Source organism: Anoplolepis gracilipes, chromosome 6, assembly GCF_047496725.1.
Source record: "Anoplolepis gracilipes chromosome 6, ASM4749672v1, whole genome shotgun sequence".
In the NCBI taxonomy this organism is placed as follows: domain Eukaryota; kingdom Metazoa; phylum Arthropoda; class Insecta; order Hymenoptera; family Formicidae; genus Anoplolepis; species Anoplolepis gracilipes.
The window spans coordinates 10,783,419-10,799,080 of record NC_132975.1 but is presented as its reverse complement, the minus strand read 5'-3'; the positions used below and the strand labels follow the sequence as shown (position 1 = coordinate 10,799,080).

At 35.0% G+C, this 15,662-nt stretch overlaps 1 protein-coding gene across 3 annotated transcripts in view; it reads left to right on the top strand.

Annotated features, from left to right (window-relative positions):
- The window catches only part of Dip-lambda (Dpr-interacting protein lambda), a 149,337-nt gene that overhangs the window by 46,394 nt on the left and 87,281 nt on the right, over positions 1-15,662 (top strand). The window lies entirely within an intron of this gene.

The following is a 15,662-nucleotide window of genomic DNA, read 5'->3' as shown; positions in this document are numbered from 1 at the left end:
AATTATTTTCAATTTCACACATACATGCACACATACAATCTCAAAATAAAAAATTGATCACAATTATATTAAATATATTATTTATCATGAATATATAAGATATTACAACTAGAATAAAAGTATAAAAAGTATAAAACAATGCGAAGATAATCACTAAGAATTATGTAATTATATATATCTATATCAGCTTGTAAAAATATTAAATTAAACGGAGCTCTTTTGAATTTTGACTATTATTAAAATATTTTTTTATCGTAAAATCTAAACATCGCATTTACTAATTAGACACGCGTAATAATTTTATTTTGAAAGCATATCATGCTCATTTTTCGTAGAAGCTTTTATTGTCTATATTTATCTCAGTTTTATTTTTTATTATAGTTATATTAGTTTTATATAGTATATTAGTTTTTTATTTATATGTTGCCAAGTTTCTGCAGTTCTACTTATTAACAAATATGAAATTTCACTTTAAAAGCGCAATTCTAAAAATCAATGAGACTTGATGCTTTTTAATTGGAAAAATTATAAATAAGTGCAGAGAGAGAGAGAGAGAGAGAGAGAGAGAGAGAGAGAGAGAGAGAGAGAGAGAGAGAGAGAAAGAGCAGTTTAGGATAAAATACAAGAGCAATTTGCATCACTGTTCTGATTCTGGTTTAGTGTAAATGATAAAAGCCCCGCGAGAACATTTCGCGTTGAAATAATTCGGGCCGAATTTTTTTGACCTTTCTTCCGGCTCAATTCATTCGGCGACATTCGTGACGTGGCAAGAGTCCTTCGTTTTTACGGCGCTCTCGAGTGCCCACTCCGGTTTTAATTGAGTTCGTTATATTCATTTCCGGAGGAGCGCTTGATGCATTTTATTCTCGTATCTCGTATGTGTTCGCGACTGCTCTTTCGCTACTACGTTTGAGTGTAACACTCTCGGTTACTCGCAGATTTATAGCCGGACCGAAAGCGGGATAAAATTCGTGGTAATGCCACAAGCGAGTTCATCGCGTGCGGTATTACCAAAAAAGTCCCACTGGAGTAATCGACTTGACTCTTTGGACTTACATATATAGAAATAAAATTTTATATGTTATTGTTTTATTTGAAACAAATTACGAAGCAGTAATATTTATACAAATTAATTAAAAAAATACATTTTATATTAATTTATAAATATTACATAAATGCACATTGAATTAATTAAGTTGATTTAACAATTTAGTATTTAAAGTTTATTTTAGATGATACGATTCACAATTATTATTCGAGCAAGTGTTTTATATATATATATATATTTTTATTTTAATACATACTATTGTATATGTATCTTGATTTGCTTAAAATAATGTAGAAATATCTAATATTTCTTTTATAAATAAGTTTTAAAAAATAGAAAAATATCTTCTTATCTTAGATTCTAAAAATAGATTGTTCAAAGTGAGTTTAAAAAATAATAATAATTTTGTACTTTTTATCTTCATTGATATCACGACTTGTCATCTTAGTAACATTTATGGCCCTTACCGAGTCTTTTAGTAAGTCATCAATCCTTTTTGATATGCTACATTTGCACGAGCATGTACTTATCATAATACCCATTCAAGTCACGAAATCAGCTTTCTCTGAAGAAGCCGAGAGTCGATGATGCTCCGAAAATCCGGATTGTCATGTTCGGTAGGTTTTGAACGTTTAATATGCTCCCCTCTGAGATCCTGCCGTCATTTTCATGCATGATATATGCATACGGATGAGCAGTGGCCCACTAACTAACGTAACTATTACGGCTGCCAGTTCGAAAACGCGCGCGCGTCGTTCTCTAGATTAGGTTGTAGGTTGCTGATAGTACATTGCGCATTGTTAGTAGTAAATGCTCGTCATTTCTATGAGGCCAGACAGCGAGAGCCAATCATTCTAGCATTATTGCCACGCGATGGGAAATGGGATGAAAGAGGTGGAGGGAAAGAGGAAGGTAGAGGAGAGGATGGAGAGGCATACGAATCCATTTAATAGAGAATCTATATATATATTACGGATTTATCAAACAATATAATTCAGTAAGCTTCGCTTGCTGGTCCTGAATCGTCCCACACCACCTCCGCGCAATCTGCCGAAGTCGCACCTCGCATCGTTGCCTGTTGCCAATTTCGGGGCCGATCGACGCGAATACGAACCGATTCAGAATTTTCGTCCTCTCCGTTATAGATCGGATTTATATGACTCCGCCGGCGTGTGCATTAAAAGAATACCTGTACAATCTCGCTCGACCATAAAATTTCGAATACCATTTAGCGTACAGTCGCTATTCGGTATGCTTTGTGTAAAAGTCGGATCACGCTTATTGATGTGAGAAATATTGAAATATATTTTACGAGATATCATACGAGACAGATCCACGTTCGCGCTTTTATGGCAGAGATTTAATTGAACGGAATGTAACCATTTTTAATTCTCCAACTCAGCTTTGGCAGATACAAATTTCCACATATACTAAATTTTAATTTAGATTTTTTTGAATTTTAATAAAGTTGTAATGGAATACGCTCTTATAATTTCGAAGCTTAGAATTTTAAAACGTTTTACACGCGTAGCAGAAAGTCTTGATTTACGCAAATAACTTGATTTATGCGAATAATGTTAATCCTGAAATTTACATCTATTATTCACAGTCGACAAATATTCTGTAATATAATAACACAAAATTGAAATAAAAAAAATAACATATTTATTGCGCAAACAATATAAAACGTATAGCATTAACAAAATTACAGAAAAACGCTATCATTTTAAATTTCATAAGGATGATTAATGATATTTTGGATAATGACAATATCAATCCTATTAAATTTTACTAAAATCTTATGTAATGTAATAAAAATGTTGTTAAATATTTTCTTTTAATGTCACTAATATAGGAAAATTTTCTTTTAAATATATTTTGATTATATTTAAAATTTAAAAATAACACAATTTTTTTAAATATTAAAGATCTCTTGTACAAAGAAAGATAAATGGGTAACTTGTGACGCGGCTCACCGATTTTGGATCGTGTCGCGAAACGTTTTTGATCTGAATTTATATCACGTAACAAAAATTTGTAATTCAAAAATTACGCGCTAGATGTATTCATCGTCGTGAAAATTTTATTTCGACAGTTTAGCGGAAAGAGTTTTAACATCTGAGGACGATTTTAAACTCGAAGCATTTTGTTTTCTTGTATCACAACACATCGATAACCGCGACGGATGTAGTTTTGGGAGATTTTACGTCAGCGGATGTGACAACACCCCGGATATCCGAAATAGTGGATAGATTATTCAACAATGGTCGGACCTTCCATTTGTAACCCTCGGAAATGCACGTCTCTTTTTCCTTCCGTGAGCTTGTAAATTTTTATCATATTCGAGCTTTTTCCCAATTATATATGACTATTATATTTCTGAAATTTATTGAATGACTTTGATGCAATTTTTAATTCATAACTTTAATAGTATCTCTTGCGTGAATCTATTTTGAATTTATGAACCGTTTTGGCAAGCTATGTAAAAAAGATTTTATCCTTTCAAACATTAGAAAACAAAATAGAGAAAATTATTGTTCAAAATTGGCAAATATTTGGTTTTTAAAGTAAACATAGTTTTATTCAAAACGGATGAATGACTTTTATTCAATGTGTAGAATTGTGAAAATATTCGCGAGTATGCAAGATTCGAAACTGTAAATTAATTCTGAAATTCATCAATACGGATGATGGGCATTCTCGAATATGTTAGTTCCGTATCTCGCTTCTCTCGTTCTACAGATTGTTCGCGCTTTCGGTTTTTCGCGCTCGTTCTCAAACTGGCAATTCGATTGATAACTTGAGCCACTATGCGGATGGAGCGTTTACAGTTTATTCGTCGTAAAAGCGCGACGTGGATGCACCGCGCGGCGCGCTCTCTTTCACATACCAGTCATATAAAATACCAATTCCGCCATAAAATTGTACGTTTATCGTTTTATCGACGCGCGGAAACGTGACGGCGATTTCGAGTTTCACTAACAATTCGCGTATTCTCCTCTATTCGTCGAAGAATATATTGTAAACTCAAAAAATTGCGAATTTTAGACATGAATATTAAATCGAAAATTTAATTATTTCTTTTTTCACTCAACTTTAAAACTGTCTATATAAAAAGAACTTCAGCAAGTTTGATTAATGGTTCCTTAAATTTAACATCAGTGTTAAAATTAATTGATATTATTTTATATTAGCTTTCACGCTTGCGCAAGCACACGATACGCCACATTGTTACTGTTATCATCGGATGCTTCAATTACGAGCGAGGCTTCGAATTCATTCGAATCTAGCAGCACTCTCGGCGATATTATACGCGGACGGAAACGTTTGGGGCAGCGGCATGAAACGTGGTTTGTTCACGGTACCGATTACATGAAGTTGTAACTCGAGCATGCGAGCTAGCAGCGGTCTTCCAAAGTGCGAGTAATGCGATAGAGAGAGGGAAAGAGCGGATCGTTATCTCCGGCGCGTAGAGAGCGACGGACACACGGCTGAGATGCCTCTCACGGAAGTTTATAACGCGATACTCTGGCATAACGCGACCATAACGGACCACCGGTGGCTTCCGGGTGATTTCGTCGTTTTCCTCTCAGACACGACTCCGCTCCGCTCCGGTCCGCTCCGGTCCGGTTAGGTGCCTGCGAGGGATGTTTATAGCGACCACATATGCACACCGGTTTGCGCGATGCGCAACCAAACTCCTGTACGATCTCCGCTCTCTCTCTCTCTCTCTCTCTCTCTTTCTCTCTCTTTCTTACTCCGTTTTTCGCACCTCCGTTTAGCAACATCCTCGGAGAGACACAATTTCCACGGACATGCACGTAAAATCCTGGTCGCGTCGTCGTTGTATATCGCGCCCCCGACAACCCCCGTTATTTCGTATATTTCGTACATTTGATTCGCCGTCGAGTCTGTGCCCTCTCGACTGTATCGGACATAACATCCGACATGGCGAGATGTTTACGTTTGTAAGTCGCGAAAATAGAATACCACGAATTTGATAATTATGTATCTTTAGCGAAGATGCATTTCATATCATTTTGAGCTTCCTGATTCTCCGGATATTCCCACATTCGTCGGCGGAGGATTAATTAAGCGGTTTTTAATAACGTAACATTTTGTACGAAATACGTCGCTTTAAATTAATTTCTATTAATAAGCTAATAATAAGATGTTTTGTTTAATAAAAATTGTTGATCTCTCTCTCTCTCTCTCTCTCTCTCTCTCTCTCTTTGTTATATAAAAATTCGATAAATAGAATTTATTAATTATAATATATAAATTTATTAGTCAGAGTTAATACGTATTGTAAATTACGTTTATAGAAGGAAATAAAACTATGTTTGTTCTTACAAAACAATCTCAATTAAATATCGTTCAATTTCTTTTTTATGAAAGCCGATTGATTATTACCAATTATGTTATATATAAGTTGTTTGTAAGTATTATATTGTATATAAGTTGTGATCAATGTGATTGTATTATGAATATATATATTATTATTGTGACATAAATTATTATTAACATAATTAACATAAATATTAGATTTATAACGCCTAAGTATTAATATATATATATATATATATATATATATTAATACTTAGGCGTTATAAATCTAATATTTATGTTAATAATAATTTATGTCACAATAATAATTTGAATAATTAATGATAAACACGCTCAAGGAAAGGAAAACATTTGCATCAAATATCTTCTTTGAATAATTAAAGAAAAAGTAGTAAATTTAAAATAACTTTTTAGACTATATATAATTTGCAATCAATTTACTTTCTTGATTGAAATATTAGATGTTTAAAATCTTTGGATAAGGCGGCAGAAAAGATTTATTATTAAAATTACCTATAATTTGTAGTCATTATATGTATAATAAAAAAGTGAGTATTCATATTTTTAACATATTAATAAAAATCGACGTAACACGAATATATTAAATATTGTTATAATTATAAAGTTCTATTATATATAATCAATAATAGAATATAATTATATCTGTATGTATAATCATATAGTTTCATGAATGAAATATTAAAATAGCCCGAGAGAGACACGTCATGTAACAAATTACTAATTATATCAAATCTAAATTTCATGCTCAGTCTGTATTAATAAAGTATTAACGTTCTGGAAATATTCGGATTAAATAATGAATTCTATGCAATGTTGGAACTAAATAATTATACGTCGAATATGATTTAAACACATATTCATGTTTTTAAATATTAAAATATTAATGTTATGAATATTTTATACATATGTATAGACAAGAAATTTAATAATTTAAAGAAATATTAGATCTCTTTGATACGATTTCAAATTATGAAAGTACAAAAAATGATTAATACAAATGACAAAGATAAATCCATATTATCGGAAATGTTGACGTGTTATATAGGTGGATCGTTGAAAAGCAAGTAGCACAAGTAAGTATTTTTCCGACACAGTCTCTGTGGTAACTTGGCGTTCTCTCGGGGGCATGTTGTCTCGGTGTTTATGGTCTGACCACAGAGTCCTCTACGCTTTAGATAGGACTTCGGCTTTGTGCCCTTTTCCGTCCTATCGCGGGAATCCTGACCGCAGAACCGGCAGCGCAAATATATAAAGTCCAAGACTTTGAAATGGGGAAACAGGTCAGTACGGTCGGTCGTGGTAGTTTCATAAATTTGATCTTGATCGTCGACCACTGGGAAAGGCACTCAGATACACACGCTACAGCATTACCAATTTACTGTGCGCGTTGTAAAATCATCAGACCGTGTATCGCAGCAGAAAACGTTTTTTTAAAAATAAAGTTTGTGAAAATGTTCAAAAATAATAACTGCGTCATAAGATTTACAATTTATTAATCCAATATCTTGAAAGAAACAAAGTTATGCATTAACTTGGAAGCAAAATCAAGGAATGTTATGAAAATATAAAATTTATATTTTAAGGAGAAAACTGCACGGATCAATTATGTCAAAAATTATTAAATTTAAACACTTTTATTTCAAGATTCATGAATTTATTACACAAAGCACTTTTAGTCATAAAATTAATAATTAATTTGTAAGTTAAATTAAAGATTTGCTATGTAGAATATAATTTAATCTTAAAAAATCGTAATTATTATTTTATATATCTTATAAACTAACTTTTTTATAACTACTATACACAAAAATTCGTAAAAATAAAAATTTTAATTATACAGTGCAAATCTTTACTTTAACTCACAAATTATTGATTTTATATTTTAAAAGATTAAAAGTACAAAGAGAATGAATTTTGTCAAATTCATGAATCTTGAATATTAGATTTACTAAGTTTTCATGAAACTCTTCAGTTCCTTTTTAATATCTAATTGTAAGAACAGTTTACAAATTTACATATCTAAATTTAAATAGTATGGATCTCTGGATTTACATTACATAATGAATTTGTACAATTCTAATCTCTGTAAATTTGATAATTTATGAATTTATGTATATATATATATATATATATATATATAGATGAATGGACCTGTTAATTAATAGCTACTAAATATATGTAAAAGTAAAACAACTATATTATTTAAAAATTCAACACATATATCAAAACTTTATCTTTTCTCGGAGAGAAACTGCATGAAATATTTCATTATTAATAATTGGATAATTGTGGTATAGTTTTATGATTTAAAGTCGAAGACATCGAAATATATATTATATAGTGTGTCGTTTGAACTTAATTTCGATGAAAACATTCAAGTGCGCTCACCGTAGCGCTACGAGTTTATCGTGCGTGCCTGTTTATCGCGCGTATTGTAATTGCAACAGAGTAACGTTGCGCTTTTATCCGACATAATATACATGCGTTATCGCACGTTTCGCGGGTAACGCGATTCTAAATCCGGCGAATGCACACTCGCACGCATAGTCGCGCCTAGTCGTATAGCCGACTCGTATCGCGGGCCGAATTTGTATTACGAAATTACGCGTTGCGCCCACAAATATTTGGCGTATCGGGTATGTAGAAATGTTAATCGTGCTAATCGGCCAAAGGGAGCGCGTAGACCTGCGTGAATGTTTCGATTTGCGAAAATATTTGTCTGCGCGCGTAATATTAGTACAAGTGTCAGATGCTAAATAATACATGAATTTTTTTATCAAACATTAATACTATTTTAATAGAAAAAGCAATGTATTTCATTAATATATTGATTTTTTTCTACATGATGCAGCAATGCAGTGAAAAAAGAGATGCTCACGCTATATGAACGTAACAGAATTATATATTTTTTAACGATAAATCAAATTATTTGTAGATTAAAGTTATTATTAGTGAAATATCTGCAAGAATTTAACTATTTACTATCACAAGCGCCATTAATTTTGTGAAAAAATTTGGTAAACTATATAATCACAATTTAGATGTACGTAACATTGCATGGTCATTATTCTTTCTATGTACTTTTTTGAATTATAAATATTATAATATCTCAAAAGAAAGCGAAAAGATTATATAAATAAAAAACTCATTTTTTTTATTATACATCACATAATGAATTCAATTATTTTCTATTTTATTATCAAAAAAAAAAGAAAGAGACAGAGGTTGAAAGAGAATACAAAAGAATGATAGATTTATTGATAATATTCAATTTTACACAACATTCAGACCATTTTAGAAACTAAAAGAATATGAAAACCTGTCCAATATCTTCGTGCGCGAACGCTTTTATTCAAGAAACATCAAGATATCTCACTCTCGCGTTTCAATCGCAGGTGAGTTTCACCTCCGGAAAATCGCACCGAAGCTGATATCAGTCGAAACGATTCGTTTCGCGACAGACGAAATATTGTATCACGTCGGAGCGCTCATATTTTCTCGCTCCACTTTTGCACGGAGTCGCACGCGCAGTTTTTCTTCGGAGGAGGTAAGGGGGGGGGGAGAAGAAAGACGCCGTGTCGCTTTTTATGCATATCTCGCCAGCGTACTCTTTCGTTTCCGCTTCAGGGAGGAACGTAAAACACGTGCGGGCCCGTGAATTCGCGCGAAACGTTACGGAAAACGCGAGCAGCCGTGTTTTATCTCGCGACTGCAAACTTCATCTCTGCCCCGGAGGGACCGAGGGATGCGCGAGCAAACGGGCGAGACTATCGGGGATTCCTGGAGGCGGTCGGGGCTGCAATAGCAGCAGCTACAGTAGTAGCAGCAGCCCTCCTCGACGGATATACACCGGATATTCTCCCGGACAATAGTCGTTCAGGAAGCCATTGATCGAGCCCGCCGTTCGCATAGTTCGCGAATAATCGGCACGCCCGGCGCCGATAATTATTTCGGCGCGTCGCCGCCGCCGCCGCCGCCGCCGCCGCCGCCGCCGCCTCCTCCATCGAGTCGACGAAAAGTTCGTCCAAGTTTCCGGGGAGGCTAATAAAAAAGCGGGAAATCGATCGTGAATCGGCGAACGATTAAAGTTCCTCTCCAAAGGAGTTGCTCTCACGATTGTACAATTAAGAAGATTAGCGAAGAATCGCGGTTGAGATGATCGAAAGAATGTATCAATTTGATGAGTTTACAAAGTACGATTGTCTTCTCTGAAAATTAGGTATGACATGAAATTTTATCTTTTAGATTTTAAAATAGACGATGATATTTTCCAGAATATATGCAAACAACCAAAACGAGAACACGAAAGATTATTATTTTCTTTTTTTTTTTTTTTTTTTTTTTTTTTTCATATATTACAGTGATTAAGAATTTATTTTCAACAATTGATTTGTTTTAAAATTTTCAAAAGATTATGTTTTATATATTGCTGAATATAATTGATTTATATTTAATTTAGGTTTTTCTCTGTCAAAAAATATAAACTCTAATATGAGAAACTCAACTTTTATTAATCTTCATTCGAACCGTGCAATTATTCGCGTACGGCTTAAATTCCTGAATTTCTGTTCATTCTGTTGTGCGAGAGCTGGTCATTGCGTTCGACATTAGCCAAGTTAACGTTGCCACGCGGTGTACAGAATTGCGTGTCGATGGCGGCGGTTGAACGCAGTGACTCTGTCCCGACATTTGTGTATCCAGGGTGCAGCAGCATGAAATTTCGGTACGATATAGTCAAGCGTGGGCGAATGTAAACATGCGAGATAGTCGCGAAATGTGCAAAAGGCCAATTTTTAGAGTATTCCTAACGCACGTAATTACACCGATGGAACATCCTGAAACATTGATTATTCAAGAAGTTGTATCGATAGAGATTCGGAGAAATCGAGAGTTCTTCTGACATTCCGATATTTGCCACTAATCTCTAAATCAAAATTGATAAAATAATTTCGCCTTATGTGGATAACGATAATTATGCTTAAATATTTTATTCGATAAAAATGTGTATATCGTGCATCAAAGAGAAATGTTTGATTTGTCCAAAAATTCACGTGATTCTTCAAACCTAAATTCGTAAAATTTGCAATTCGAAAGCCGCTCTGTAATAGAGCATGTCGGCATCGATTAATAATTAAATCAAATGCCACTTCCGACCAAACATGTCCGCATAATGATCATTTAAACGTCCTGCGCGATGTGTACGTATCTTCACGTATGTAGTAAAATCGGACGGGTTACGGTCCTATATCGTAATTGCATAAATTGCTTCCCGCGGCACGGCGCACAAATACGGTTATTACGAGCATAAGGCTACTACGACCATCTGATTACGGCGAATTCATTTGGGCAGTCTTTTTTTTTCGGCGCGCATGCACAGTTTCCGGGATTCCAGCGGCGGGGCGATAAATGGCCCATTCCCCGTGTTAACTGTCCCACTCTCGGCCCGCCGTTTTGTTCACCGGTGAATAAATAGCACGGTATATATCATTTCGCCGAGGCACAAGATCCGCGACGGTCAGGAAGTAATGGAGTTAAAAATATGACGTATTTTTCTGTTACATGCGCTTACCTACCTACCTGAGGAAGATAAGTGGCTCTTCAACGTTAGCCTGCGCTTTCATAAAAACGTTCATGGAGTATATCCACATTGTAAATATAATACAATAATCTATTATACATATATATGCAAGCATACACACATACGAAATATTAAAATATAAATAAGCTTAGCAATTCCTTTATATATGTACATTTCGCTTCTCCAAGCACAATTAATTAACACTAGATCTTGTAAAATCTAAAATAACAAAATAAAAAAAATCATGGAAAATTAATCGTACTGCATATTTAAAATGGAGAAAACGCGTGGTAAGAGAGAGAGAGAAAGAGAGAGAGAGAGAGAGAGAGAGAGAGAGAGAGAGAGAGAGAGAGAGAGAGAGAGAGACAGAACACGTGGTCTATACACTGTGGTTACCTCGGTGGTTTTGTGGAATACGAAACTTGGCCGGCTGCATGCATTTAAGCCATGTGAAAACGATTTTGAGATTTCCTACTATTCAGCTACGTCTCTTTAGCACCCGATCGTGACCGTAAAAATAGCTCTTGTAGATAGCGACATAGAACCACGTATCGTGCTTCTCGGCCGCCGACATTCTTGTACGTTACAGGCGTACGCGGGAATTTACAGAACCATAAAAGTATATAGCCTCATAGCAGTGTGTCTTAACGCCGATGGAAAATAATGGCAGAGAGTTTGCACAGCGGACAAATCATGGTTCCTTGAAATAATAGTTTCGGCTTTTTGCGCAATCGCAAGCGATGAGAATACTTTTAATGCGTATTTTTTAGCGAATAAACGTCAATTACTTAAATGCATTGCTTAAAATAATTCTCGTTTTAATTAAGAGTTTGCGTGATACATATTTCAATATTGATAATTAATAATTAGCAATTATCGATTGATCAATGGAAAGCGATAACGAAAACTAGGAAAATCGTTATTACTGCGAGCCAAGCAATTTACGGATACAGCTCGGGATTTAATCAATTTCATATGCCATGTAAACTGCACTTCGTTTCGGTTAGTCTGAATTTAGCGTGTACCCGAAGAGTTTATCCTGTTGGGAATGTTTCGTATAAACACCATTGCAAATAAACTCAATATTTATCTCAATGTTTCTCAATATTTCATTCGATGCATCCTTCAATATTTACATGAAGTTATAGAAAATATTTTATACGCATTTCCCGAAATATATATGTATATCGACCTGTTTGCATCGAAACAGTAATTAAGATATCAAATAATATAACGTAGTTTTCTCATTTTTTTTTAATCGGAAAAGCAATGTAATTACCATTATCAGTACATACTTTTATTATTGTACTTCCATATTGTCTATTCCGATAAATTATAAAAATTTATACTTATCGTTATTTTCTCTCTTTCTTTCTCTTATTATTTTACATGCATTAAAAATGTTTATATTGCAAAAGTATTGTAAAAATTAATTTTTGCAAGGTCTAGCTAACGTGCATAAATTTTGATATAAGATCTACATATTCTAGATTCATCTTAGAAGATTACTACTCCTCTAAAGTAAGCATTGGGATACATTGCTCAAACTGCGATCGCCGCCGACGAAATGATCGTTGCTTGTTTGCCACGCAATTGAACGCGCGTCGTGTCTCAGCTGTGAGTATTTGCGATCAAAGTAGATAAACAGCGGAGATAGAGACGTACGGATGATGAGAGAGCGAGAAAGACTCGCAGGACCAAAGAGAAAGAGAGAGAGAGAGAGAGAGAGAGAGAGGAATGAAACCACGTAAGGCTATTGGGAGACGACGCGCGCTTTCGCGATCGTAATTCTCGACGAGAAACGATCTATGGCATTTCGCACTTCCGGTCGCGCATCGTAAAATTCCGTGCCATCCGATGCATCCGTCGCAGCTGTGAGCTTCGTGTATACCGTATAAGAGCGCGGAGCTTCGAATTTATTATATATGAAAATGTATTCTTAAATCGATGCCATAAAGCGCATCGACCGATTGCGCGATCGCGAATGTCGACATGGACGATAATTTCTGAATCGCAATAAAAAGATTGGTTTCTGGATACGAATTAATTAATATATAGCGTTAATGTAGCGAAATATATGTGTGATATTAGAAACTAGGGTAAAGTCGGGTAAGATGGTCATTAAAATAGAAAAAAACATACTTTTATTTTTGTTATTTTTTTAATAGTGTTTGGCATATTATCTTCACTGAAGCTTAAATTACGTAATATTATCGAAATTAAAAGGAAAATATTTAATAGAAATTTTACATTATCAAAATAGTACAACATAAGCATTGGCCATCTTACTCAACTTTTGAGGAAAAGATGACCATAGTGACGAAAAGATGGCCATAATATTTATAAAAAAATAGTGAAAATGAAAATAAAAATTATAGGTCATATAATAATAATTTACATATTTTTATAATATGTCTAACGTCGATTACGATAGCTTAACTGTAATTTATTCGACGTTATAACAGTTTTTAGTGGACCCATGAAAAATTTTGCAGGTAATAAAAGTAAAAATATGATATAAGATTCACCATATCGTTATTTCGAATAATGTATATGTACACATAAACTCCTGTAAACATCAATTTTGATAATGACTAAAAAAGCACACTATCTAGCGATTATTGAAAAAATTACAGCCTATGGCCATCATACCCTAGTTTACCCTATATATGTATACATATTTTATATGAATATCAATTAATCCGTGTACGTAGGAATAAATTAACAAAATCGAAATAATCAATTATAATATTATTATGTAATTTAATTTTTTATTTTGTCGACTAGTCGCATATGGATTCTTATATAATTAATTTCTTACGCGATACGACTTTGGCGGAGATTACCATGCCGGAAGGGATGAAGGAAAGCTCTTTCGAGATACGCGGCGTTTCGTCGGGGATCGTCTGGCCAGGAAAGGAGGCGGTTTTCTATCTCTGATCAAGAGCTATATGGATCGAACGCCGTGCAACGGAATCTGTTCCTCGTAAACCTGCTCCTTCCCGTATATCGTGTTTTCCGGGCGTCGAATCGAGTCGCCGTTTTCTCTCGTTTCTCGAGCATCGGTCCGCGCCATCCGTCCTCGTAACGTCAACGTTCGTTTTCCCGTTTCCTCGCGAAAGGAATGGGGATCTGATCTATAAGAGGCAGGGGGGAGGGGGATGATTCGACACAACCGATCGTATTCTTCCGGGCTTCCTCGAGGAAGCGGATCGCGCGTCTTCTCCTGCCGGAATCTCGACTATTTCGTCTGATTCGAAGGCTTAGCGGGTGTTTGTCCGCCACCAACGTGAAACAATAGCGTCAATAAACGATCGTTACTCTTTGTCTTTTTTCTTCAAATTCGTTCTAGAAGCGGAACGTTCAATTTCGTGAGAGTCCTCTGTGTCCAATTGTTCCTTTTCTCGAATTTTTTTGTTGGAAAGCTGTTGTAAACTGAAAATCAAATCAAATAAAAGACCCTCTGAAAATCGGCTATTTTATGTAATCAAACTTGAAAATATACGATTCTTCTCGAAGCGCGCGTGCAATTTTCCAGAAGAAATATTTTACCAGGCAAAGGATTACGCTCTGACATGTTAGACAAGGATTGCGGAGGTTTATAAAAGATATTCAACCGGAGCACACAGTATATCCCTGTGTATCGCTTTTATTCGGCCTCGCCGTTGTTGTTGCGACAAGCATGTTGCGCGTTATCTTTTCCGCCGAGTTTACACATAAATTGGAGTCGGCGTCTCGATAAACTTCTTCCAAGGAAAGATTCGCTCGCTTCAGTGCAACCTATAAGTTACTCGCGACAGATTCATTATAATCGAAATCAATTTATTTTATAAAAACAGATAAAGAAAGAGATTTGTCATGTTTTGGAATTAACTTTACGTACGAACAATACCGATGGAAAAATAGAAATACAGAAAATGAAATCGTCACTTTTCTCAATTACAAATAAATACAAACAATTGTTTAAATGTGAAAATATCCCTTGTTTAGTATTATTAGAGGATTAAATGACCGCGTGGATTCAGATGATAAAATTGCTCCTATCGTGTCAAGTTATAACCAAAGTCAAGGAATAATGAACAAAAATTAGATTATTAAAAAAAAATTGATTCTAGTGTTATAGCATTTTTAACAGTGTAATTTTTTTAAATGACACTACTTATAGAGTTGCGGCACTTCCGAATGGAGGCACGTTTCGAACTTGATGTTTCGCGTCGCGGTGATCCAGTTTAAGCTTTGTCGCGCTTCAACCGAGCTACGCGTCAATCGCCCTCGTAAATCCAGCACTAACACGCGTCGGAATCGCTCAGCGAAACATCTTCCTTTATACGCGACTATAACGATGGTCGCGATCGATATTGCAGCACCGGCAACAACAGTCGAAGGAATCTTCTCTCCTCAGGGAGAGTGCGTCATCGCTTTAGGCTCTAGTTAATACAGATAACGTCGATCCTCTCCTCTGTCGACTTCGCTATCAAACGGAAGCTTGATTTGCGACGTGTCGTAAGAGATTGCCACTGCAATTATAAATTCCGTTTCCGGCAGAACATCGCGTACGTTTGGCGTAGATTTATGCTTCCTTGAAGCGAAATTATGATTAATCTCATGTCTTAAGCTAATTCGTCGTATTAGGCAACTGTCAAGTCGAGATTTGTTTGAGATCTACGC